Raw genomic sequence first — 27,597 nt, forward strand, 5'->3', positions numbered from 1 at the left:
AGCTCCCAGCTTCTGGTAGGCTTCTGCCGTTGTGATCGCCGCCCCTGCTGGTTCTCCGCTGCACAGTACAGGCTGCACCGCATGTAGATTATTTTCTAAACCAGCAGTTGGAGATATTGATTTTTCTAAAGAATCCAATTTTGTCTTCCATTTTTCGGTCAAAATAATAGTGATTCCTTCATGCTCTATTTTATCGATGGCTTCCATTTTTATTATTTTTTCATTTTCCAGTTTCAAAAGTTGTTCGTTGAATATAGAACAGTCCTGCAGTGTTGGCATTAAGCAGATTACAGATTTGTTTTCTGCAATTTTCACGTATATTTTCTCAGGAACTACGCTTTCATTTGGAAACAAAAGAAAGTAATTGAGTATGCAAAGCTTGCTTTCCCATGTTCAGCCAGTAGTCCAATTCGTATGTCTTGGAGAATAGTTCCATAATCAACATCATTTACCTGTCGAATACTTGTAATGAGCTCTTTGTATACAAAATATGACCAAATGTTCAAGTTTCCAACACTACCCAGAGACTTTCTGGTGTCTTCATGCGCAAGTGTTTTAAATACTGGTTGTCCACTTGCAGGAGTCAGTTGCAGTAGATCTCCAAAAACTATGACATGTTTTCCTCCAAATAACACGTCGTACTCAGTTTTAAGAATTTGCTGCATTCTTAAATGCACAAATGCATGCATTAAGTTTGATACCATGCTTACATCATCAATAATAAGAAGTTTAATTTTCTTCAATACTCTTGAAACTTCACAACAAGCTTCTCCAGATAGCTTGTGGTATTCCAATTTGTTTTCATGCTCTATTGGTAGCATTAGTAAACAATGTAAAATAAGTCCTTTAATGTTGTGTGCAGCCAACCCAGTTGGAGCAGTAACAAAACAAGGCAAATGTGACTCTGTTGTCTTTTCTAGATAACTTGTAATTACTTTAATTAAAACACTTTTCCCTGTTCCAGCTTTTCCGCTCAGGTACATTTGGATTGGTTGAAATGACGTGCATGCGCACTCTTTCTTTTCATGAGGTAATCCATGGTCAATCTGTTGTCTCACTTGCTCATATATTTGTTTTTGCTCAACCTTTAGTTGTTCTTCCAAGTTTGCTAAGTTTGTTACATCTTCTTGAGCTTGATGCATTGCTGTTTCCTCCTCAATCATGGCGATTGCTGCTTCTTTTTTAACAATTGATTGTCCTAGTGGATCTTGACTCAGCGCAGCAGAACTTTGACTGTCTTAAGAACTGTCTCTAGCAATCTCTGCAGCAATTGTAGCTTCTTGATCGATTTCATCGTTCAACATTTTCACATAATTTGCAAAAGCACTGCTTTGTATGCTACCTTTACAAGCATTAAAGGAATCTTCATAGCTCTTGGAATCTCCAAGTAATTCCAGTTCTGAAAGCCATGGTTTAAATAGTTGTAAAATGGCTAAATAGAAAAATTCCCTTCTATCAGCAGTCTTGCAACTCAGCTTTCTGTGATTAATCAAATTTCCTTTCGTTTGTTTCACCAAACATCCTTCGGAACCAATGACTCCATATTTTCCATCATTGATTTTTTCTGTAGTATTCCCGTTTAAAAGTGTAGTATTGCAGCACTTCATAGAGACACATGTTCTCAAGATGTTGACTTCTGTTTGGGTAATATGGGTCCAACATATTCATTTTCAAAATATCTGTACTTTCTGGATCTTTTGCTGCTAAATATTAAATTTCTTGTACAGATTTCAGTACTCGATTTTGCATTGCTGCAAACCCTAGACTCACATAAAGGATTCCTCTAGATTTGGAGTATAGACTTGCAGATGATAACTGATCTGAGCATTCATATGCTCCAATTTCTTGATGCGATAACATCTTCAAACTGAAACTGTATAATTTCTTACTTAGAGTCTTCTCGTGAGAAATCTCTTCCCACATTTCTTTCAATTCCATCTTTTTAGATGTTGTAATATAGGACGTAACATATCGAGCAACAGCAATGGAATTGTCCGCAACGTATTGAATAACCATGTTAGCATTCCACATGGACAAAATAACTAGGTTGTAGTCAGTTATGTATTTTGACTCTTCATTTCTTAAGTTGTAAGTATTTTTGGTGACTTTCTTGTGATAGTATGTCGCAAAGATGACATAAAACTGTTCACTCTTCCTTTGGACATTACAGGATGTGGAAATGCGAAACGACATTTGGTGTAGAACTTGTCCTTAGATTTGTACTTTCATCAACAGTATTTTCCACATCGATGGCTTTGGAATCGTAACACTTGTGCTCTTAAGTTGTTTTCTTCTGTGCTTTTGGGTAGATCACATGTTGCATATTGTTCAATAAAATTCAAAACAGCATCATCTGCATCTGTTTGAAATTTGGCAGCATCCCTAATCCATCACAGCATACATATATGAGGAGCACCTCTTACTTGATACTCCTTTCTCCAAAAGAAATACACAACTTTGCCAAGAGGAGGATTTTGTTTATTGCAAATAAAAGACATCATAGCCTCAAATCTATGATTGAAATACCTGCATACTTTAAAAGGTTCCAAAGAGCACAATTCTCCAGGTGTCTTGTATTCAATATTTTTTATATTGGAATTTGCCTCTCGAAGAAATTCTAGCAAATCATCCCAAGCATACTCAGCACAGCTTAGGGTAAGGTACCATATTGGAATTCCTAAGTCCTGTAGCATACATTTCAGTTCTCCATGACGATGGTATCAATATTCATTAGTCCCACGCTGACATGCCATCAGATTAATGAGCTGAGATTCTAGATGATCATCTCTCTGGTGCACTTTATCCATAAAATCTTTTGCAGGTACATTTTGCAGATGTATTCCAGTTTTTAGAATATGACTGACTGCATATGAAAGTCCAGACAAGTCACTTTCAAACAAAAGATTAAATATAATAGGGATACATCAAAATCTTGGATCTTCTACATATAATCATGTTGCACTATATTCAGATGCAGGAATCTGCACAGGACATTCATCATATCGTCCTCCTTTTCCTGTTGGAAACAATTGAGGAAAACAACGAACTTCCAAGCTCTCCTCCCATACACTCATGGGAGTTCCTTTTGCTTTTTTCATTTGGAACAAATCAATAGTGTTTCCCATCACTTCTTTTGAATAAAGTGGATGCACACTGTAGTGTTCATAGATTTCTTCATATCTTAACATATCCACTTTTTCAATTTGTTCACTTGGCGCTTCAGTATCTTCTTCTAAAACTATTTCTTCTTCACCCATATAAACATTCTTATTGTATGTATTGTTCGTTATCAAATACAATGTTGCCTTTTGCACTTTCCTAACATCCACTAACTCCTGCCAGATTGTCTTATTCTTAGTGAGCACACCATTAACAAGAATAACTAGTGGTTCACTTTCTACACTCTCTTCACCAATAGTTTCAAAATTTTTCTCTAAATCAAACGGTAAATACAAAACTTTTCCTTTTAATCCTCTTTGTAAATCTGAAGGAGGCAATTTACCTGTTTTAGGCTCCATACGAACAATAGCCTGAAACGGGTACACACATTGAATGAGAATAGACTCATACGTGTTTAAATCAATCAGTTCTGATGGAATAGCAACCTACTCTAGATTATTATGAACAGCTCTAGCGGGCATTTTAGTCTCATCTAATTTGTTATAACAATATTTACAGATACGCTGATCAGAACCCAAATCAAAATAATTATATACCAACAAATAAGTTGCAAATTCTTTCCACGTATCATTATTTTCTTTTTCACTTGTTAAATACAGATCAACACTCCTAGTCTGATTTTTGTAGTGAGTTTGGCGACAACAAATGCAAGAAAAATGTGTTCTTTCACCTGAAACCCCCTTAAACGTTATAATTTCACTTTCAACATTTTTTGTACAACTATGTTCAACATTCTCTACAACATTTCTTCTATTAATGTCTGAGTTTCTTCACTCTCTTTTTCAGGACCAAAGTAACAAAACTCAATATCATCACAAACCTTTTTTCACATCCGATACTGACCCATGCAAAAGTGCACTGTTCAACTCATTTAACTTTAGTGCTGGACTTTTTGCATAATACAATCTTCTCACTAACTTCCGCACTTGAGTATGATGTACTGCCAACATCCTGAAATGGTGAAAAACACTTTGACATACTTTCCTAGAAAGACAAGCCAGAGAATGACCTTGCAAACCAGTATGTTTTCTCACTCTGCAAGGGTCTAGTCCTTGCAACACCTTAATCTTTTGTTTAACACTTTTTTCACAATATGCTTGTAAGAAATTGTGTAATTTATCAATAGATTCTTGTCGTACGCTACAAATACTACTACAATCTCAAGTGTACACTGGGGCTTTAGGACGTCTGCCTAAAACTTTATCAGCTATCACTTATTCTGCATTTCTAGGATCCATTTGCTCTTTCTCAATTGGACAACCATTTCTAACCTAATTAGCTCAACCACTAGTGTCAACTGCATGCAACAAATCATTGCTCTGTAAATAACTCTCATCATTGAAAAAAGGCTCAGAACTTGAACTGTGTTTCCATTGCCCTAAGAAAATATCACAAAAATTACTTTTTTTAATTATTCTTTTCCTCTTACTTTTGGCCTTCAATATATGGATTGGTTTATCTAGTGATCAAATTCTCTTTAATACTAAAATTAATAATTTCCTCTTTACTTCAAAAGCCTTTTAAACAATGGATTCGATAAGCTTCTTTTTTGTTTATAAAATAGTGTTCTCTTTCTACATTTCTTTGTATGTTTCAGTAAATTATGGACTACTCTGTTGTAAAATATTTTTTTGCGCATTTCTTTATATTGATTTTCTCTTCTTTTACTATAAGTTGTATCCTTTGTCTGTACATTGCCTTTTTTCCTTTCCTAATCTTTGCACTTTTTTCTGTGTTTGGAACATTTTCACTGCTTTGAACATTTCCATTTTTTTTCTGAATCTAGTAATATTTTTTATGAAATCCTTTGTGGTCTTACCCGAATTTTCTCTCTTTTAAGACACATTATGTTGATCTTCCAATACTTGTGGTTGACTCTTATTCAAGTAAGTATCCTTCTTCTGAGCTTTTCTTCTTCTTTTTTTCTCCGGCATGATAACTTTTTTTTAATGATGATAAACAGTATCTGTAAAAAATAATCAGAAATAAATGTTTATTAATAACTTTAAAATTATACTTTTTTATTACTATACAAACACATTCCATATAAATTCTAACTAAGAAATTTTAGGCCGGAAGCACAACTGTGAAGTTGGTAACAGCAGTACATACATAGTACATACCAGTTTGAAGCAATCCATAAAACTAAAACCTGATGCACTTTATGAGTACATGCATATTAAGAAAATGATCACAATACTATAAGGAGAGACACTGAGTGAATTCATAATTGGTTCACTTTTATTTAGTAAATAGATTACTACATGGTATATTAACAGTCACTATCGTTTACCAACAGTACAGATTTAGAGGTTACAGTACTGCAGTGGTGTTTGTATAGTGTAGGGGGTCGTTGTGGATTACTGTTCTAGGGTAGTGCAATGGTATTTGAGTAGTGTGGAAGGTCGTGCTGGGGTAGTGTTTTAGGGTTTAGGGTACTGCAGTAGTGAATGGGAAGTGCACATGATTGTGCTGGAGGTAGATTAAGGGTTTAGAGTAGTGCACTGGTCTTTGTGTAGTGTAGGGAATCATGCTGGGGGTAGTGTCACTGCAAGAGTACATGTATTTATATGTCTGCAAACACACAAACCAATCAAATCATTGTCTCTCAATTGTTTCAAAATGGACACTGACTCACAGTGTGATTCTAGACAAATAACAATGGGCCAGATGTAGGTATCCAAATACCGGTCAGTAACGGCCGAAAATACAGATTTTTGCCCGTTACCGACCGGTATTTGGATACTGAGATGTAGGGCATGAAAAAATACAGATTCAGTAATTTTACCGAATCTGTAAAATTACCGATTCGGTAAAATTACTGAATCTGTATTTTGAAATGTAGGTAGCACTGTAAACAGTGCTACAGGGCTTTAAGGATTCGGTATTCACAACCAACTATTAGTGGGTGGTAAATAACGAATACCTATGTAAATGCAAATATGTGCATTTACACCTGTGCCATGTGGCACACATACATGCCCTAAGGGCATGAATGTGTGCCACATGGCACACAAGCACTAATCAGGGGTGCAACAGGGTGTCAAAGTGACACCCTGCCACCCTTGACCATTTCACAATTTTATCAAATCGGTATTTACCGATTCAGTAATTGACATTCATTCCTATGGGCCTCAAGGCCCATTTGAATGAATGGCAATTACCGAATCGGTAAATACCGATTCGGTAATTACCGAATCTTAACGATTCGGTAAAAAATACTGAATAATTACCTACATAAGTTTTACCGATTCTAAAATACAGAATCGGTAAAATTCGGTATTTTAGAATCGGTAAAACCTTTTTACCTACATCTAGCCCAATATTACTTATAAATGCAGTAGTAGGGTAGTATAGTGGTGTTTGGGTAGTGTAAGGAGTCCTAATGTGATAGATTTAAGCTTTAGGGTAGTGGAATGGTCTGTAGGTAGTGTAGGGAGTCATGCTGGGGTAGTGTTCTAGCATAGTGCAGTGGTATGTATGTACTCTACGGGGTCATGCTAGGGATAGTGTTTTAGGGTTTACGGTAGTGCAGTGGTGTTTGTGTAGTGTAGGGGGTTGGGGTAGGGTAGTGTTCTAGGAAAGTACACTGGTGTTTGGGTAGTATAGGAGGCTGCAGTGCAGGCAGTTGTGCTGGAGTAGTGTTTTAGGGTTTAGGGTACTGCAGTAGTGAATGGGTAGTATAGGTGATCGTGCTGGAGGTAGATTAAAAGTTTAGGGTAGTGCACTGGTCTTTGTGTAGTGTAGGGAATCATGGTAGGGATAGTGTCACTGCAAGAGTACATGTATTTATATGTCTGCAAACATATAAACCAACCAAATAATTATCTCTAAATTTCCTTAAATGGACACTGACTCACAGTGTGATTCTAGACAAATAACAACATTTCTTAAAAATGCAGTAGTAGGGTAGTATAGTGGTGTTTGGGTGGTGTAAGGGGTCCTGCTGTGATAGATTTATACTTTAGGGTAGTGTAATGGTGTGTAGGAAGTGTATGGAGTCATGCTGAGGTACTGTTCTACCATAGTGCAGTGGTGTTTATGTAGTGCATGGGATTGTGCTAGGGAGAGCGTTTTAGGATTTAAGATAGTACAGTGCTGTTTGTGTAGTGTAGGAGGTCATGATACGGTAGTGTTCTAGGAAAGTACAGTGGTGTTTGGGTAGCGTAGGAGGTTGTGCTGGGGTAGATTTAAGGTTTAAGTAGTGCAATGGTGTTTGAGTAGTGTAGGCAGCCGTGCTGAAGTAATCTTTTAGGGTTTAGGGTACTGCAGTAGTGAATGGGTAGTGTATGTGATCGTGCTGGAGGTAGATTAAGGGTTTAGGGTAGTGCACTGGTCTTTGTGTGGGGTAGGGAATTGTGCTAGGTATAGTGTTACTGCAAGAGTACATGTATTTATATGTCTGCAAACACATAAACCAACCAAATCATTGTCTCTCAATTTCCCCAAGTGTACACTGACTCACAGTGTGATTCTAGACAAATAACAATATTTCTTATAAATGCAGTAGTAGGATAGTATAGTGGTGTTTGGGTAGTGTAAGGGGTCCTGCTGTGATAGATTTAAGCTTTAGAGTAGTGAAATGGTGTTTAGGTAGTGTCTAGAGTCATGCTGGGGTAGTGTTCTAGCATAGTGTAGTGGTGTTTATGTACTTTAGGGGGTCATGCTAGGGATACTGTTTTAGGGTTTAAGGTAGTGCAGTGGTGTTTGTGTAGTGTAGGCGGTCGTGCTGGTGTAGTGTTTTAGGGTTTAGGGTACTGCAGTACTGAATGGGTAGTGTATGTGATCGTGCTGGAGGTAGATTAAGGGTTTAGGGTAGTGCACCGGTATTTGTGTAGTATAGGGAATCGTGCTAGGTATAGTGTCACTGCAAGAGTACATGTATTTATATGTCTGCAAACACATAAACCAACCAAATCATTGTCTCTCAATTTCCCCAAGTGTACACTGACTCACAGTGTGATTCTAGACAAATAACAATATTTCTTATAAATGCAGTAGTAGGATAGTATAGTGGTGCTTGGGTAGTGTAAGGCATCCTGCTGTGATAGAATTAGGATTTAGAGTAGTGAAATGCTGTGTAGGTAGTGTAGGGAGTCATGCTGAGGTAGTGTTCTAGCACAGTGCAGTGGTGTGTATGTACTGTACAGGGTCATGCTAGGGATAGTGTTTTAGGGTTTAAGGTAGTGCAGTGGTGTTTGTGTAGTGTAGGGGGTCATGGTACGGTAGTGTTCTAGGAAATAAAGTGGTGTTTGGGTAGTGTAGGAGGTTGTGCTGGGGTAGATTTAAGGTTTAGGGTAGTAAAGTGGTGAATGGGTAGTATAGGTGGTCATGTTGGAGGTAGATTAAGGGTTTACAGTAATACAGTGGTGTTTATGAAGTGTAGGAACTCATACTAGGGGTAGTACCACTGGAAGACTACATGTACTTGTTTGTCTGCAAAAACATCAAGCATTCATCCCATATATTTCAGAACTGCATTTTATATTTAATGCTAAACTCATTTTGTAAACACATAACCAATGATTATTTTCTAATTCTACCACAATGTGAGAACACAATATTATTTAATTACATGTCAGGAAACACATGATCTACCAAAATGCTTCTCTCAGAGTGATTCCTAAATGCACAGACTCACTGTGTGATTCTACTCAAGCAACTCTATCCCTTGCATTTAACCAAAACACACTTACCACTCAACAAGACTTTAGGTGACTCTACACATTGCACAAAACTTTCTAATACACATTAGTATAGAGTGCTTCTATCAGAATAATTCCTAAATGCACACAAGACTCACTGTGGGATTCTAGACTTACAACACTATCCGTTGCATTTTACCTAAACACATTTCATAGTCTAGATTGAGTACTACATTTTAATGTAGAAACTTGAGTCATTTTTGAAAATAAATAAACACATACAATTCATAAATACTTATCAGAATGCTTTCTAAATGCACACACTCACAATAAAATTCTAGAGAAAAAAAGTATTCCCTGCACTTTAGCAAGACAAACACATTAGTCTGATTAAAATCAAAATGCACCACATACATTCCCGCACAAATTAATAACTCATATATCCAATTTCTTTGTAGAATAAGGAGTATATCAGTCACATAGCAGTTTTTATTATACAGTATCTCTGTTTTGAACACCCCTCACCAGAACCAAAGAATGGCACAGTTTCCCTCTCATTTTGAACACATATACACCTTAACATCACATTACTTCCCACATTAATTCAAAAGCAAACTAATTTTTATTGGTTACACATTTCAATCCTTTCCAAATGACATACATTTCAAACCTACCCCCATTTTGCCGTCTGCCTGTTACCATAGAAACACATCATGGAACACCTAACTGAGCACACAGGTCAAAAGTTCATCACACAATGTAGCTAATCAAAAAAGCAAGTGTGCTTGACTTTTCAATATACCAGCTTATCCTATGTGATGTTCTTTTCAATGACTTTTTGTTAACCAATAAGAATCATGCTTTTAAAAAACAGAAACATGCACCCTAGTTTCCAGTGTAGAATTTTGTCAAACACCCAATCATTCTTTTCTTTTTTCAACACTGCATGTTATCCACAATTTTAGAAAAATCTTAGTTTTCAAACTTCCACTTATTTACAGAGACCATCTGAGTGCATCTAGACTTCCCTTCAAGATGTTTAGAGTGTGGATTGTGGGACATAGCTATATTTTCTGGAGCCAAAGGTGTGCAGAACACAAAGAAATTCACAAAGACCTAGGTTTACCAAATGTAGACATTAAATGGATTGGACAGAGAGGCTTAAAGGTGCATCAATTGATGCCATTGGTGAAATCCTTTTTGCATCTCCAACACCCTGACCTCATAATTGTGCACTGTGGTGGCAGTGACCTAGGCACTTTGACTGGGGTAGGTATGGAAATGCTTATGAAGGACACCTTTGGAGAATTGATGTCCCCTTTCCCCCAAACTGCCTTTGCCTATTCTAACATATGCCAAAGGCAGAAATGGAACTGGTCCAGTCAATTTTGTCCACAGATTGTGAATAACTCTGTTTCTGCTTTTCTACGAGACTATAGAATGGGGTCCATATACCACAACAATCTGCGTTTCAATATGAGTGGCATCTACAGGAGAGATGGTGTACATTTTACAGATGAAGGGAACAGAGTCTTCCTCTTGAACTTTAGACTCTGCATTGGTACTTACTTGTAGGTACTAAAATCTCTCAATAAACACAAGGGCTCTTTTTAGAGCCACCTAACAACTAAACACATAAGCTTGATATATAGCTGAAAAATATTATTAGTTTTTTGGCTTGGAGTCACGCACCCAATGTGCCAAAGTTGTGCAGCCGACGCGTGCAAGTCGTGCACCACAAGTGCTGGAGTCGTGCACCCTACGGGTTAGAAGCCGTGCATCCATCGTGTGCACACCAGGGGCTGCACTGAGCACCGCGCTGGGTGCGCAACTCCTAATTTTACAATTAAAAAAAAATAGCCCCTGTCACAAATTTGTATTATCCCTGGGGACCCCATCCCCCGTGGCTTATAAAAAACATAGGGGACCGTGGGGGGAACCCTAATGCCCCCATGGTCCCAGTCGGCTCCCTGCGTCCTTCGGGAGCCAGCATTGCTTTTCCTCAGGGAGAGCAGCTAACATGCTGCTCCCCCTGAGGAAAAGCTATCTCCTTTCCTATTTGGAGAAGAGGGAGCAGGTTAGCCTGCTCTCTCTTCCAAATAGGAAATCAGTTTGAAATGACAGGGTGGCGCCCACGAGGCTCCCGCCCTGCCATTGCAAACAGCAGTGTCCCGGGGGAGGGAACCCCGAAACACTACAGGAGCCGGCCCTGGGGGATGGCGGTCTCCAGGGCCATCTTGGGCTCCAGGAGGGGGGCCACGTAACCCCCCCCCACACTTTCAAAAAGCCCCAGGGGTGGCGGTCCCTAGGACTGGGGCTCCTGAGAACCCCCCTCAATTAATGTTTTGGTGGTCCCCGGTGCTGCAGGGGGCCCATGAGCACCCCTGCATATATTAAGTTACAGCCCCGGGGGTGGCGGTCCCCAGGACAGCGTGAGGGGGATTGGGACCCCCTCCCTATTTTTTTAAATGCCCCAGGATTTGGCCCCCCCGGGGGCTAATAACCTTTAAAGCTCCGTTTTTTTTCCAGCAGCGAAGTGCGTGGATCCTACGCGCATCTCGTGACTTTTTTATTTTAAAATAATGTTTGGGGTCCTTCTGGGACCCCATGAGCAGGCCTAGCGGGTCACGGTGTCTGCCCTGCACGCTTTTTGCGTTTTGCACACATATTTCTCAGACTTCTTCAGCCTCGCTTCTACCGAGGCATAAAATGGCTGCCAAGAGTTTCAAGTTTCAAATGTTGACAACCACTTGACAGCCAATTAGCATTCAGCACGTGATCGGGAGGGTGCCCTTATGGTGCGCTCATCATGCACGCAGGGTGCGAAGATCCACCGTGTCCATAGATATATAAATGGTTTTAACTGTAATTTTCTCAGGAACCACTGAATGGATTTACACCAAATAAGCAAAAGGCGCGAGTCTGAACCAAGCACTACCACTTTGCCAAATTTGGTGTAATTCCGTTTAGCAGTTTGGGCTGTAGCTGCGGCTAAAGGTCCTATGGGAAATTGCAAGGGGAAAACACATTTTGGACCCCCATTTTTTCTCTACCCCTGCTTGACGAATCATCCCGAGACTTTCAGGATAGGAGCGGACTAGAGCTGGCTAAAGTTTTGGAAAATTTCACAAAGATTCATCAACCGGCGCCAAAGTTATTCCAAATAGAATGTTGAGGATTTCCTATGGGTAATAGGTCCTAACTATATCTACCAACTGACGGCCGCCAGTAGGTAATATATATATATTAAGCATGGGCTGAAAATTTGTTCCGCTCACGGAATTTGCGGATTTTCCGCGATTTCGCGATCCACGAATCTCGCGAGATCGCGGTAAAATGCGCTAATCAGCGGGACAAATTTTCAGCCAAGCACTTACAGGGTTACAGCAGCAAGTGCAAAAGTTGAAGCTAATTTTTTGTAACCTTTTACAAAAGGATGCCTCGTTGCCTACTTGTAACTATTCTCTGACCCTGCTCTGACCCTTGAAGCAGGGTCAGAGAATAGTTACAAGTAGGCAATGAGGCGCCTGTCACGAAAATTAAACCTCAACAGGAAGCACTGACAGATATAAAAACAAGCATTTGCAATGCAATAGGTCTCGCATTAGGAAAGTTTGAGCTATTGGTCTTGTAAATGACAATTTTTTTCATTTATGTGTTGGTTTTGAAAATAGCTAAATGAATAGCTTTGTCATTTACAATGCCAATAGTTATAACTTTTGCAAATGTGACACCTATAGCATTTGTAATGCAACATGTTTTTTATTTACGTGACTTAGCTGTATTGATATTACAAATTACAATGGCTTTTAATTTTTTTAAATAATTAATACTTAATTAAAAGTGATTTTAATTTATAATGGCAATAGCTTAAACTTTTGTAAATAACTTTTGTGAAGATTATGTTCAGTGTATTTTATTGTGACGAAAATCCAAGAACAGAAGTGAAATATTAACATCTTTTTGTGACATTTGTAATAAAGTTTGAAACATTGAGAGAACATATTTGAACCAGTTGTTTTTGAATGGTTGCGCAGATTGATGCTGGGGTGGCGCTGAGTGGTGCAGTAGTGATGCTGAGTGGTGCTATGGTGATGCTGAGTGGTGCTGTGGTGGTGCTGAGTGATACTGGGATGGTGCTGAGTGATGCTGGGGTGGTGCGGAGTGGTGCTGTGGTGGTGCTGAGTGATGCTGTCGTGGTGCTGAGTAATGCTGTGGTGGTGCTGAGTGGTGCTGTGGTGGTGCTGAGTGATAATGTGGTGGTGCTGAGTGATGCTGTGGTGGTGCTGAGTGATGCTGTGGTGGCGCTAAGTGGTGCTGTGGTGGTGCTGATTGGTGCTGTGGTGCTGCTGAGTGATGCTGTGGTGGTGCTGAGTGATGCTGTGGTGGTGCTGAGTGGTGCTGTGGTGGTGATGAGTGATAATGTGGTGGTGCTGAGTGATAATGTGGTGGTGCTGATTAATGCTCGGGTAGTGCTGAGTGATGATGCAGAGGGCAGAAAGCCACAAAAAGCAGTTTAACAAAGGGCAGAAAGGCAGAAAAACAAGGGAAAAACTAGTCTAACAGAGGGCAGAAGGGCACAAAAAAACAGTCTAACAGAGGACATTAGGGCAGAAAAACAAGGGAAAAACGAGTCTAACAGAGGGCAGAAGAGCACAAAAAACTAGTCTAACGGGGCAGAAAGGCATAAAAACGTGTCTAACAGAGGGCAGAAGGGCACAAAAAACGAGTCTAACAGAGGGCAGAAGGGCACAAAAACAAGGGAATAACAGAGGGCAGAAGGGCACAAAAAACGAGTCTAACAGAGGGCAGAAGGGCAGAAAAACAAGGGAAAATGAGTCTAACAGAGGGCAGAAGGGCACAAAAAACGAGTCTAACAGGAGGCAGAAGGGCAGAAAAACAAGGGGAAAACGAGTCTAACAGAGGGCAGAAGGGCAGAAAAACAAGGGAAAAACGAGTCTAACAGAGGGCAGAAGGGCACAAAAAACGAGTCTAACAGGGGGCAGAATGAATCCCACCCTGCGTGTTTGTCCACGAAGATGCCACCTTTTTGTGCAATACCTCTACTCAACTGGAGTACTTTCTACTGTCTAATCAGTAAGTGCTCCCTCATTGGCTAAATGTATAGGGGCAGATTTACAATAACTGGCGCATCCCCAGGGACGTGACAGTTATTGTGCGCCGCAGCTCCGCCACCCATGGGGCGCCGCATTTACAATGCGGCGCACCAAGTGGCAAAAATGGCACAGATGCGTCACTCATCAGTGCCGTAAAAGCAGCGCTTTGCTGGAGCTGCGTCACACTTGCGACGCAGCTACAGCAATGCTCGGGGGGGCCCTATCTCCACAATGCTGCATCAAGCCTTGCGCCTGCTTAAAGCAGGCGCAGGGTTTTGACGCAGCATTGGCCTAAAAGTGACTGACTGAATTCTTGTAGATTTCACTCAGACACTTTTTGGAGGCGTTCCTGCGCAGGAACGCCCTCCCCTGCGCCGGAGAGCCTCCTGATGGCGCTGGGCTTTACAACGTGATGCATCTCTCAGATGCGTCACGTTGTTAATACCCAGCACCATGGCGCATCTTTTGTGCTGCCGCTGCGTCACAAAAGGTCTCGGTAGAGGGTTTTGAGTGGTGAACCAGAGGGTGGCAGTGATGAACCAGAGGGTGACAGTGATGAACCAGAGGGTGGCAGGGGTGAACCAGAGGGTGGCAGTGGTGAACCAGAGGATGGCATGGGTGAACCAGAGGGTGGTAGTGGTGAACCAGAGAGTCGCAGTGGTGAACCAGAGGGTGGCAGTGCTGAACCAGAGGGTGACAGTGGTTAACCAGAGGGTGGCAGTGGTGAACCAGAGGTGCTGTGATGAACCAGAGGGTGGAAGTCGTGAACCAGAGGGTGGCAGTGGTGAACGAGAGGGTGACAGTGCTGTACCAGAGGGTAGCAGGGGTGAACCAGAGGGTGCTGTGATGAACCAGAGGGTTGCAGTGGTTAACCAGAGGGTGGCAGGGGTGAACCAGAGTGTGGCAGTGGTGAACCAGAGGGTGGCAGTGCTGGACCAGATGGTGACAGTGGTTAACCAGAGGGTGGCAGTGGTGAACCACAGGTGTTGTGATGAACCAGAGGGTGGCAGTCGTGAACCACAGGGTGACAGTGCTGTACTAGAGGGTGGCAGGAGTGAACCTAAGGGTGCTGTGATGAACCAGAGGGTGGCAGTGGTGAACCAGAGGGTGGCAAGGGTGAACCAGAGGGTGGCAGTGGTGAACCAGAGGGTGGCAGTGCTGAACCAGAGGGTGACAGTGGTTAACCAGAGGGTGGCAGTGGTGAACCAGAGGTGCTGTGATGAACCAGAGGGTGGCAGTCGTGAACCAGAGGGTGGAAGTGGTGAACCAGAGGGTAACAGTGCTTAACCAGAAGGTGGCAGGGGTGAACCAGAGAGTGGCAGTGCTGAACCAGAGGGTGACAGTGGTGAACCAGAGGGTGGCAGGGGTGAACCAGAGGGTGGCAATGGTGAACCAGAGGGTGGCAGTGATGAACCAGAGGGTGGCAGTGATGAACCAGAGGGTGGCATTGGCGAACCAGAGGGTGCTGTGCCCATACACGACCGCATGGGTAACTTCGCCATGCAAGCGGCCCGCGAACACACATAAAACCCTGTGAACACGCAAAAAACCCAGCGAACATGCAAATTCCCAAAAATCCGCAACTTTGCACGAAGATGCTGCATAGAATATAAATAAGTAAAAACATAAGCAACTAAATATTAGTACATTTTATTTAGAGCTCCTTCGCTGCCAATCAAAAACTAAGAACAACAGGCAATAATATTTTGCAAAATATTTTCTTTTACAACTCAATAAAATGAGCATCACCATGGATACACATAACATCCTCACCCAGAGGACCATACAAATGTTATTTGTTGTACATTGAAACAAGCTTTTAAATTCGATCTCATCATATCGAACTTACAATCCACCTATGTATGAATAAAAGTATTAAAGGGAATAGCCTGGAGAAGATTTCTATAAGCTCCGACTTTCATTTTCAGTAGAAATCACAATCGCTCCGGAGAAAGGAAAGGTAGTTTAGATTTCATCAAGACCTATTGCTTCCTTCTAGAGCTCCATTGTATTCGTAGTGTTTACAGAGCCCATCTAAAACCTATTTCCAGCCTTATGGCAACAGTGCACAGGAACAGTGGGCTATCTAGGTTTATTACAATAAGCCCTGTGCTTCACATAAGGTGATGTTTTATATCATTCTGTTATTCTTTGTTGTTCTTTAAGTTTTCACAATTCTCAGCCAACTACCATAGACCTGAACTCCATGCATTTTAGTTAATGTACAACAATGGAAAGATCATAGACTGGCCGTTGCGGGCACCGGGCAATCCCCCAGTGGGCCGCACGGGTGGGGGCCGGTTTGGGGCCCCTGGGGGCCGTTTTTCTTACAGGGCCATTTTGCAGCATAGCTGCAAAAACGGCCCTGTAACAAAATCGGCCGAAAACCGGCCCTGGCAGAGAGCGCGGCCACCCCCCCTCCCCGGCGGGGGGAGGGGGGGCCGGCTGAGCACTTTGCCAGGGCCGGTTTTGGTTCCCAGTCCGGCCCTGCAAATCAGAGGGCTTGCTGAGCATTGAAGATAGTGAAAGTGAAACGTACGAACGGGTAAATCTTTATGAAGATAACGCGCGATAATTATCCAAATCGCTGAATTCACGACCACAAAACTCTTTGTGCGTCAGAGTTGGTTGCGTACATACATATATGGCCGCGATACCCGCCACCCCCTCTCAACACACTCCCAAGGATGGGAAACCGGAAACAGTTCTTGAACTTTTGGAAGGCGGGAAGGGAGTTACCCTTCCCGGCCGTATTTATTAAAATATGAAACAAAATTAAAACATTAAAATAACAGTTTCATATTATGTACAATTTCATTACCACATTGCGATGTTTGGCTAACCTTAACATATTCTCTAATACAAAGGTTCTCCTAGCCGAACTAACATCCTACAAAACATTAACTTGAAATTTTGAAATTGTACATCCTAACGTTTAAGGGCCAACGGCAAGGTCGTAACCGGTGTCAAGATCCCTAAACCCGAAAATCCCCCTCACTTGTGAGGGGCGACCGCACAGAGGTGTACCTCAAGTGCAACTACCAATTTCCCTTGACTTGACGGGGGCCCCAATAAACTCGACGCCACTTAAAGGTCGTTCGAGGACTCGTGTGAGGTATCTAGAAGGTAGCGTAGACCCCCCCCCCCAAACCCCACACAACTTACCACATCTGCCGTCGCAGATATCCTGGCCCCGGGAAATTCCCCAGGAGGGGGCTGTAGCCCCTCCTACCCAGGAAGGGGCCTTGACCGCCTTTCCTTTCCTTTCGGCGTCCCATCCTTAGAAGGGACCGCCTACCCGTTGAGGGGCCAATGGCCACCTCCCTCGAGCGCTCCCATCCGTAATGGGTGACGCCCACTCATAGGGATCTACTAATTAGTGCTCACCGATCATGACCTTACCGCCCGACCAAAAAATAAATACGACAATTTAACTAAAGAACTCAATTAAAAAACAACCATAAACCATTTCACGTATGATTACCGATCAATACTTAGTGCAGAATTACTTTATTGAAGAACGTATTGTAGCTGACCCTTCTTTATTGCATACTAATAATAACACGACAATCACCACAACCTGCAAGAAATAGAATTACCATATCAAAACTTTATTCAAAACAACTGGCTGTCCTCAGGGGCTGGTGGGTGGGTTCAAAATTGGCTCTTCGTTCCGTCTCGAGCTCACGTGCAGCGAGGGGGTGCAGCTTCAGAGCACAGGAACAAGAGGATGCGTTCTTGGCTTGTTGCTCCTTTTATCCGTCTTCAGGGCGTGCGTAAACCCGCCCCTGCCTGCCCTTAGGGCGTGGCCAGCCGCGTCAGTGTCTAGGCCAGCCCACTCGAGGGCGGGAAACAGCGCGCCCCGGCTACGCCGCTTCGGGCATACCAGCCGAGGCTCGCCTCCCGCCAAAAAATGGCTTCCCGGGGGGCTCGTGGTACTCGGCCATACGTTCGGGGGGACCGAATGGTCGCCCCTTTCCAAAAGCATGGTTATGTGCAAGAAGGATGTTTTAGGACTAGTGTGTAACTGAAGGCTGCATTTGCATAGAACAAAGCTTTTCGTTTAATTTTGGAAATATTGTCCTTTTGTGCTCGTAGTCCTGTTGTCCACCATGTCTTTGTGTTGTTACTTCGAATGGTGAAGGAACAGCAACTATTAGAAATTACAGAACATTTACAGACTGCGCATGTGCACACACAGCCTGTCAACTAAATATTATGAAACTGTCAAGCGGGTATTTAGTCTGACCTGAGATTGTTAAGGCTGTCTGTTTTGAAGGTTTCAAATTCAATAATTTCCTCAGAGCAAAAGAGGACAGGTCTTAACCGGACCCCTTTCTGAAACACATTGGTGCAAATGTCACCATGTCTACTTTATTTGAAGGAATTCCGCATTTACATACACGGTGGTTTAAAAACATTTCCCCACGTGGAAAAATGTGGAGACCATAATACATTGAATGAGCAAATATTAAAACAGCGGGTGCGCCTAAAAGATGGCTGAGCAGCCAGAAAATAAAAATGATACTGTAAAGGTGGCTGCAATACTTGTACTCCTAACACCATGGCTTAAGTGATGATACGGATAACAAGTGCCTCGTGGAAAAGTACACATTTTTTTTATAAATGTCATGTTTATGTATTGCTGCGAGTTCATTTTTTTTTATTCTCAGTAAAGTGAAGTCAAATCTAAATATCAAAGATCTAAAAAATCTACCTGATCCTAATAATACTGACAGGGAAAGTTCTCTTTTATGGTAACCATAAGAAATGGGGTTTGAGAAAACTTAAAGAGCTGTCTAGGGACACAATGGAACATTTGTAGAGCTTCGAATACTAGACATGATGCTGTAAAAGCACTTTACTATAGTTGGCTATTTTTTTGAATCATCTGGCTTTTATAAAATGCACTATAAAAATATGCAAACGTGGTATGTTTCATATTTGTCTGTTGGATCTGCATGTTGTGCGAATATGCTTTTCAGCCAGCCAGATCCCACAAGAACCTGTAAGTGATAGGCACATGTCTGTCATGTATGTATCCCTCAGTATGTTTGTATCAACCCTGATAAAACCGAGCTGATTCTTACTGGTGGATTTTCCAATCCTTGGAACACTAATTTCTGGCCGGTGTCACTAGGCAACCCTACGGAGCCGGTAGATTCAGTTAAAAGTCTGGGCATCATGATTTCGAACGATCTATCAATGAATGCCCAGATATGCTCTGTAATCTCTGCAGGCTTTTTCCAATTGCGGAGAATAAGGAAGATCATCAGATTCCTGTCTAGGGAGGTGCTGATCCTGGTTGTCTTAGCATTAGTGATTTCTCAATTGGACTATACCAATTCTCGTTATTGTGGCATCCCGGCTTACCAACTCAGATGTCTTCAGCTGTTCAAAACCAAGCTGCAAGACTTATATTCTCTCAACTGAAATGGCAGCATGTGACAGCTCTAATGACAAATTTACACTGGCTTCCTGTTGCCAAAAGATGTGCCTTCAAACTGGGATGTACCATTTTTAAAGCTTTGTCCGGCAGCAGTCCCGCTTTCATTTCAGCAAAAATTCAAAGATATATTCCTTCCCGGGCCTTACGCTCTTGTCATCAAAATCGGCTGATTACTCCCTCTTTTAAGCTCAAAAAAGCTAGGGGGCCTTCGCTTTGCTGTTATAGATCCACAGATCTTGAACTTTCTCACGGTGGAGATTAGACTGATTCCAAGGTATGGACAATTTAGAAAGATGCTTAAGACCTTTTTGTTCGCTCAAGCCTACAACATGTAACCCTAGCTTTCCATAAACTCTTCTCTCTGCCTTTAGCGCCATGAAACCGCTTGGTGAACGTGCGCTTTATAAGTGCTTTTAACATAACATAACATAACATAACATAACATAACATAACATAACATCAGGCCAGTCACATGCACCCATGTGGAGACCAGGGCCCGGATTAATTATGGGTTTGCACTGCCATTGCATCGTGCGAGGTGACTGTTAGAAATAGGGTCTCTAGTTGGCAGAGGTATGTCCAAGTAAGGACCACAATTCTAGTCAGAGTAAGCTAGATACACAATAAAGGATAACCTGTGCTCACTCTCAGGTAGCTTGGCACAGAGCAGTTAAGCGTATCTAAATAGGCAATGTGTATAGTATTTGTGAAACACACACACGCGCAGTAACACAATGAAAACACCACAAAAATACTCCATACAGGTTTAAAACAATAGAGAATACTTCTATGAGTACATTAAGACCAGAACAGCAAAAGTCCAATAAATAGCCCTTTGGGGTTACTTGAGGTCACGCTGGACAGGTTTAAATCCAAAGTTCAGGTGGACCGCATTGGAGGGCATGCCGGTTACAGGACGCACACTGGTCCAGCTGAAAAAGTACTTCAGATGGAGCAAGCATGAGCGTTAAAGACTCGAAGCGCTCATCTTGAGTCCCACATCGGCATTGAACCCCTTACAATGCGTCTTCATTGAATCTCACAGTCTTTTTGCACATCGTTGTTGAATTGTTTACAATGCAGTAACTGCATTGTTGTCGAACCTCACAGTTGAGTCCCACGTCTCCATTGAGATCCACTGATATGTCCTCGAATCCATACTGTGTCGGCATCAATGGGCACTGCCTCTGTTCCAATTAGTGCAAAATCATCACTGCGCCAATTCTGATGGTTCTGGACAGAAAAAATCACCTTTTAGGGGCCCAGGACTGAATTGGCACCACCAGGCAGGTCAAGACTCACAGATGCCAGAGTCCAGGTGCTGTTTCAGTGTTGAAGGAAGTCTTTGATGGACCTAAGTCTTCAGAACAGGGTGCAAACCAGCAAGTCTTTGGAGTCATTCTGGGTTCAAGTGGGTTGGGTGTATCCTTGTCTTCTGGAGGGAAGAGAGCAGCAGTTTAGCACAGCAAAGCAGAAAAAAACAGTACTTCAGAGCAGTACTCAAGCAGTGTGACAATCCCTGGAGCACAACAGTCTATACTCCTGGCATAGTTCTTCACAGGTCCAGCAGTGTATTGTCGTTTAGGGTCACAGACCCAATACTTATACCCAAATGTGCCTTTAAGTGGGGGTGACTTCAAAGCAGGCCCTTGCACTGCATAGTTCCCCTTTCATCCCAGCCCTGTCTGCCAGGCTATCTGTGGAGGGTAATCAGCTCAGTGTGTGGTACACGGGACACTGCCTATTCAGCTGTAAGTGTCAGCTCCCTCTCTCTCTTCCTAATCAGGAAGAGATATCAGAATGCGTATGAATGCAAATGAATTCCCTATCACACCCACCCTTCCTGTGTTTGTGGCTGTCTAGAGGGAATGCACAAAGTGTAGCTATCACCCACCCCAGACGTGTATTGGAGACAGGATGCAGGCACATAGAGCTAAGCGAAGAGTAGAAAAATGTCCAGATCTTCCACCAGCCTCACATACGAAGAGGAACATAGAAGCAAAGAAGCTCTGTATTCTGGGTGGGGACGGATGAAGGTAGTGCAAAAAATGTTATACGCGCTCAGACATTTTACGTGGACTCTACTGCTGTGATGGGGCCAATGAATAGCCACCAAGTCAAACGTTTGGCTAGTATTTACAATTTTTATGAACACAATTGCAGAGTGACATACATCTTTTGGTCCTTACGTATGGCTTTGAACTTTTTAAAGTCCATCTTGACAGACACATGTTGACACATAAGATAGGATCGTCACAGTAACCCCTGTCCACTCAGTATTTAACTCGATAGGGGCACCAGAATATAGGACAATTTTCTCCCACCATGAGATAGTTTTATCCACTTTTTTTTCACTAGTCTTGCACTTTGCTCCTCACTCCTATACATCGATATTGCTCATCTTAACAACAAAACACCTCCACTCTTCCCATTAGCTTTCTTGGGGAGCAGTAGCTCATACTGGGTTCCTGTGATGTCCCAGTGTTAGGAGGGAACCCAATGATTAAGCATGTCACCTTCGGGTGAGTGAGGGTTATCATCCTAACAGAGCAGTGCTCTCTCTTTTTTCTGTCTGATCCTTTTTTCACCTCCACACACGTACATAGGAATTCCCAATGCCAGCCTATAAAAGAAGTAGGCCTCACAGTAATGAAAAAGAGATGTGTCTGTTTATCATTACCTGGACATGTAAAACTTAAAAGTATATGTCCTATCTTTAACTTACACAGCACCCTGACCTTGGGGCTACCTATGGCCTACCTTATGGGTGTCTTATGTGTAATAACAAGGATTGTTTTAGACTTGGCACGTGGATTTATACCAATTCGAACTGGCAGAAAACTGAACACCCAGACCATGATTTGACGGGCCTCAGACAGGTTTGAAAGGCTACTTGTGTGGGTGGCTGCAGGCCGACTAGTAGCTTTTAGAATACAGCTATATGGTATACCACATTACAAGGGAATTATCAGCAAACTAAATATGCCAGTCAGGTATACACCAAGGCCACCATGTTTAGGGGAGAAGCACATACACGTTAGCACTGGTTGGCAGTGGTAAAGTGCTCAGAGTCCTAATGGCAACAAAGAGATACAACAAAAAGAGGAGGTAAGCAGGTGAAATGTTTGGGTGAAGACCACCCTAAGTATGACAGTTCTAACAGTGATTCAATTCAATGCAGGCCCTTAAGTTATATTAACTTTGCCATGCAGAGTTAATCTAGAGTAAGGCAAGCCAGTTCAAGTTGCTGCTTTGCATTACCCTGCACTAGAAAGGTGTTGTATGGGTGAAGAATGGATGTTCCCACTCATCCACCCATGTTTTTGGGGCATTCCCAGATTTACTAACACTAGTAAACTTGGGAATGCATCAAAATGTTACGACTTCCCAGGTGAGGCATAGCGAAGACAAATATCTTAATTTCGCCTTGTTTTTTCCTCTTTCCATGAGTACTGTATTCTGCAGAACACCTAGAAAAATTTAAATGTTTCAGAGGACTGTTTTAGTGCAGGGAGGGGCATCTTCCTGCATGGAAACAAAGTAGCCTGTAACATAGGCACCCTTGCACCATGGAGCAAGGGTATCTGCAATAGCGCTAGGCTGCACTGTGTTTGCCAGCGCAGAGAGAGAGCAGGAATGTGCCAAATGCAAGTAAAAATGGCTCATTCTGGCCCTCTGCATATTTTTTGTGAAGCATTTTTTTGATTTCTTTGAATCATAGAACATTCATACACAACAAACCAGTCTCCCCCCCAAGTTGGGGACTCTACAAATGTTCATGTATTACAAGTACATCCCTTCCATACTTAATCAACTTCTTGAGGCATCCTCTATCTGTATATATATTCATTTTTCCTGCAGGTAACTCAGATTCAATTCCATTTCTCAGTCTTCTATTTTTCGTTTCCCAGCCTCTCCCATCTGTGTGTTATCTCCTTCTTGGCCAAAAGGACCCCCAGATTAATGAGAATGTGTTTGCACAAAGTGGCATCAGAATCAGTCCATATTCCTTATAAGGCCCGACCTTTTAGGCATTAGTAAGCCCTCTCTTCCTATGGGTTCTTCCTTTCCAGGTTCTGAGTTTGAGGTAGGTCCATGGGTGCAGCTGGTGCTCCCCTGGGCTTTTTTAGCCTCTATCAGTTTCTTGGGCCTAGGTTTGTCCAGTCTCTTACCAACTTTGTAGCAGCAGCACTTGTCAGCACATCCATGAAACACTAAGACCTTCACTACTCACCAAAGTTACATAAACATCTTCTACAATAGTAGACATCACAGGCACACATTTACTACAATGAAGCTTTTGAGCAAATCAAGCACCATACATGGACAAACAGTGGTTTTGAAAGACACTTTCATAAAAGTCAATGGAAGCAAGAAAGAATGCTAACAACACATAGGGAAAATAGGAATTAGGAACATAAACTGAATTGTTTTCAAGTTTAAAAAATCTATATATTTCTATTCTTTTTTATTTTATAATATTAAAAAACACCAATAATAATGTTATTGCTACAGGTATAATAAAGCACATATAGAAAAAGGCTGTAATAACCCTGAACACAGCTGCTACTGCAATGGGGGCTAGGCAGAGGGGTCAGATAGTGAGAAGTCAGGGCTCCACTGCACACATCACCAAGAGAAAGGATTTTTCCAGTGCATCAGTGTGGACACTGTGGGCATCTCATAGGGATTTCAATCATGCTGCTTGCGACATTGACTGAGATGGATCACCAACCAAGTACGCTAGTTTATTGTCATTTCGTAGTCACTGTCAGAAAGTTGGCATGTATCTGGGGATTTCTATGCCTTGGCTTTCAGAAACCCACCACACTGAATACCATGTTTGCATCAGACACTATTGGCACTCCATCAGCACACAAGCTGTCTATGATGCCAGGGCTCATTCTGTGATGTATGTACTGTCTTTCCTGAGCTCAACAATACCAGCTACATTTTCAGACTTTCATTGATTGCTGGGGATTCTGTTTATACGTGCTGCTACTGGATTGAATTAATTCATACAGACAAGGCTTGCTTGTTAGACCTATCAGCATTAGGGTGGACTTTACCACTGCTAACCAGTACGGAAGTGCTTAGACTCACTCCCTAAACATGGTAACATTGGCTTATACCTTATTGGCATATTTAATTTACTTATAGGTCTCTAGTAAAATGGTATACCATGTACCCAGGGCCTGTAAATTAAATGTTACCAGTGGGCTTGCAGGACTTATTGGGCCATCCATTTTAGTAGCCTCTTAAAACATGCCCCAGGTCTTCCATGGCAGGCTGATTGCAGTTTAAATCTGCCAATTCGACTTGGCAACATAACCTCCTTGACACACCTTGAACTTCCCTTAGTGCAGTTCCTAGGAGCCCCCAGGACCTGTGCACTTTCGATGACATAAACTGAGGGCTTAGTGTCCCAACCGCTTCTGGACACCCCCACAGGATATGTCAGCCGTTAGACCAGCTAGCTCTACAGTGCCACTACCAGTATTCTACAGTGGTGTAGGTAGTTTCTGGCAACCACAGACCATGACAACTCTGAATCATCAGGGATCGTGGAAAACAATACAGTATGTTTTGCCCAGACACTCGTGCTTGCTTTCTCTCAGAAAATACACAGGATGGCGATTGGGATTTTTCAATAAGAATTTATTGGTCCAGCGACAGCCTTGTGTAAAACATATGAGCTGCGACAATTGGGAGACGGAGCATAAGGAAGTTATTGCTAGTACCAATATAGTGAATAGTTGGTACATATCTACCATAGTGCTAATAAGATGAACAGAACCAGTTCAGCTAAAAAGAGTAGCACTTGCATATTCCTAAAATGCGCACCCTAAGTAATTTGCTAAAATGTACCTAGCCTAACCTGGATGTGTAGGTGTTGATGCGTATAGATATGGGTATCTGTAGCCAAGAAACCCCCAGGGAAGAATCAGCCCCTCACCTGATGGTTTAGAATAAAGGACCCGTCTCTGTGTCGATGATGACAACCCGCAAGGGATGTCAGACCGCTGTGCATCGAAGATTCAGCACAAAGGACCCCTGTATCAGCTTGGAAGGAATTCTCCTATAATTTGTAGGGGGAGTGAGGACCTTTTATACTAAAGTGGTCATTCCAGGGTTTTTTCTAGAATCAATATGTTTTTCAAAATAGCAATGGATGTTTTGTAAACAATCATAACTGTTTTAAAAACAATCATTGATGCTTTCTAAACAAGTGTGATCATGCCCAGCCAGCTGTTGGCCAAGAATGAAAAAAGTAGTGACCCTTAATCAGAATAAATCTGGCTTGCCTGGGGACATGTTTATGTACGTCAGGTACAAAGATTATGATAGAATACTTAGAGCCTGGTGTTGAGGAGACAGTATCAAGCTACTAGGTAAAAGGTCACCTGTTTAGAATTGCTGTTGTCGTGTGGATGGGACAATGTATGTATAAATGCGGTATACATCGATGGGGCTATCCTAAAAGACATGACACTCACTCATCAAAAGGTCAACAAGGTCAGCTAGGTAATGATAACTCTAATGTTATTAAAACTTTAAAAGCATAAAAATCGCTAATAAACATACTAAAAGCATCTTTAAAAGGTTTCATGTAAAAATATCAATAGTAAAAATATTGATAACAAAAATATTGACTACCTATACATAAACAGGTAAGTACAATAATATCAGCATAAAAATATTGATGTAAAAAATATAGAAGTAAAAAATATCGACTTTAAAAAATAACATAAACAAAATAATTGAATAATATAATTTTTAACAACATAAATTACATTTAATATATATTTGAACTAATTATAACTAATAATCGTGATTTAATAAATAGAAACACAAAAAATGGGTACATATCCATAAATTTACTTAAATACATTTGATGAACTATTATCTTTATTTAATTTATAAACTTTTTAAATTATATAAAAATAAAATATGCACATATATAAATAATGTAAAATTAAATTAAATATTCTATATTCAATTAACACATTAAACTATAAAAAAAAGAATAAAACATACATTCATAACAAAATAAAAAAACTAGTAGTGAAAATGTTGCATAGCGAGGGGGTAAAAAGTACTATTCCCACTCTAATGAGAACAACAGTAGGAAAAGCGCTGGATAGCGGAGGGGTAAAATTTACTATTCCCACTCCAGTGAGTGCAACAGTAAGGAATGCACTGGATAGCATAGGGGTAAAAATTACTATTCCCACTCCATTGAGTGCAACAGTAGGGAAAGCATTTGATAGTGTAGGGGTAACAATTACTACTCCCACTCATGTGAGGGAAAGCACTGGATAACGTAGGGGTAAAAATTACTATTCCCGCTCTAAGTGAGTGCAGCAGTAGGGAAAGCGTTTGATAGCGGAGGGTTAGCGAAGGGGTAAAAATCACTATTCCCACTCCAGAGAGAGCACCAGTAGGGAAAGCGCTGGATAGCGGCAGGGTAAAAATTACTATTCCCACTCCAGTGAGTGCAACAGTAGGGAAAGCGTTGGCTAGCAAAGGGATCAAAATTACTATTCCAACTCCAGTGAGTGCAACAGTAGGGAAAGCGCTGGATAGCGGAGGGGTAAAAATTACTATTCCCACTCCAGCGAGTGCAAAAGTAGGGAAAGTGCTGGATAGCGGATGGGTAAAGAATACTATTCCCAATCCAGTGAATGCAACAGTAGGGAAAGCTTTAGATCCTACAACAATAACAAACAAAAACATTAATATTTTTAATACATGTATTTTCCAATATTAACATAATTAATATATAATTGTAAATATATTATTATTAAGAAAGATAATTTAAAAAAATTAATTACACAATATTCAATACTATAATATCCATAACACACACCTAAAATTAATTACACAATTGAAATTAATAATTACTAATTAATTAATGGAAATTAATTTATAAATATGTAATAATTAATCAATAAAACATTTATTACTAACCATCTTTCATATCATTTACACATATAAACACCACAACACACACCTAACATTAATTACACAATTAATAATTACTAACGAATTAATGGAAATGAATTTATAAATATTTATTAATTAATCATTAAATATTTATTACTTACCACCTTTCACACCAGTTACACATATAAATACCACAACATACACCTTAAATTAATTCAACAATTAACATAATTAAATTATTATTGATTAATTGAAATTA

Source organism: Lissotriton vulgaris, chromosome 2_1, assembly GCF_964263255.1.
Source record: "Lissotriton vulgaris chromosome 2_1, aLisVul1.2, whole genome shotgun sequence".
Lineage (NCBI taxonomy): Eukaryota > Metazoa > Chordata > Amphibia > Caudata > Salamandridae > Lissotriton > Lissotriton vulgaris.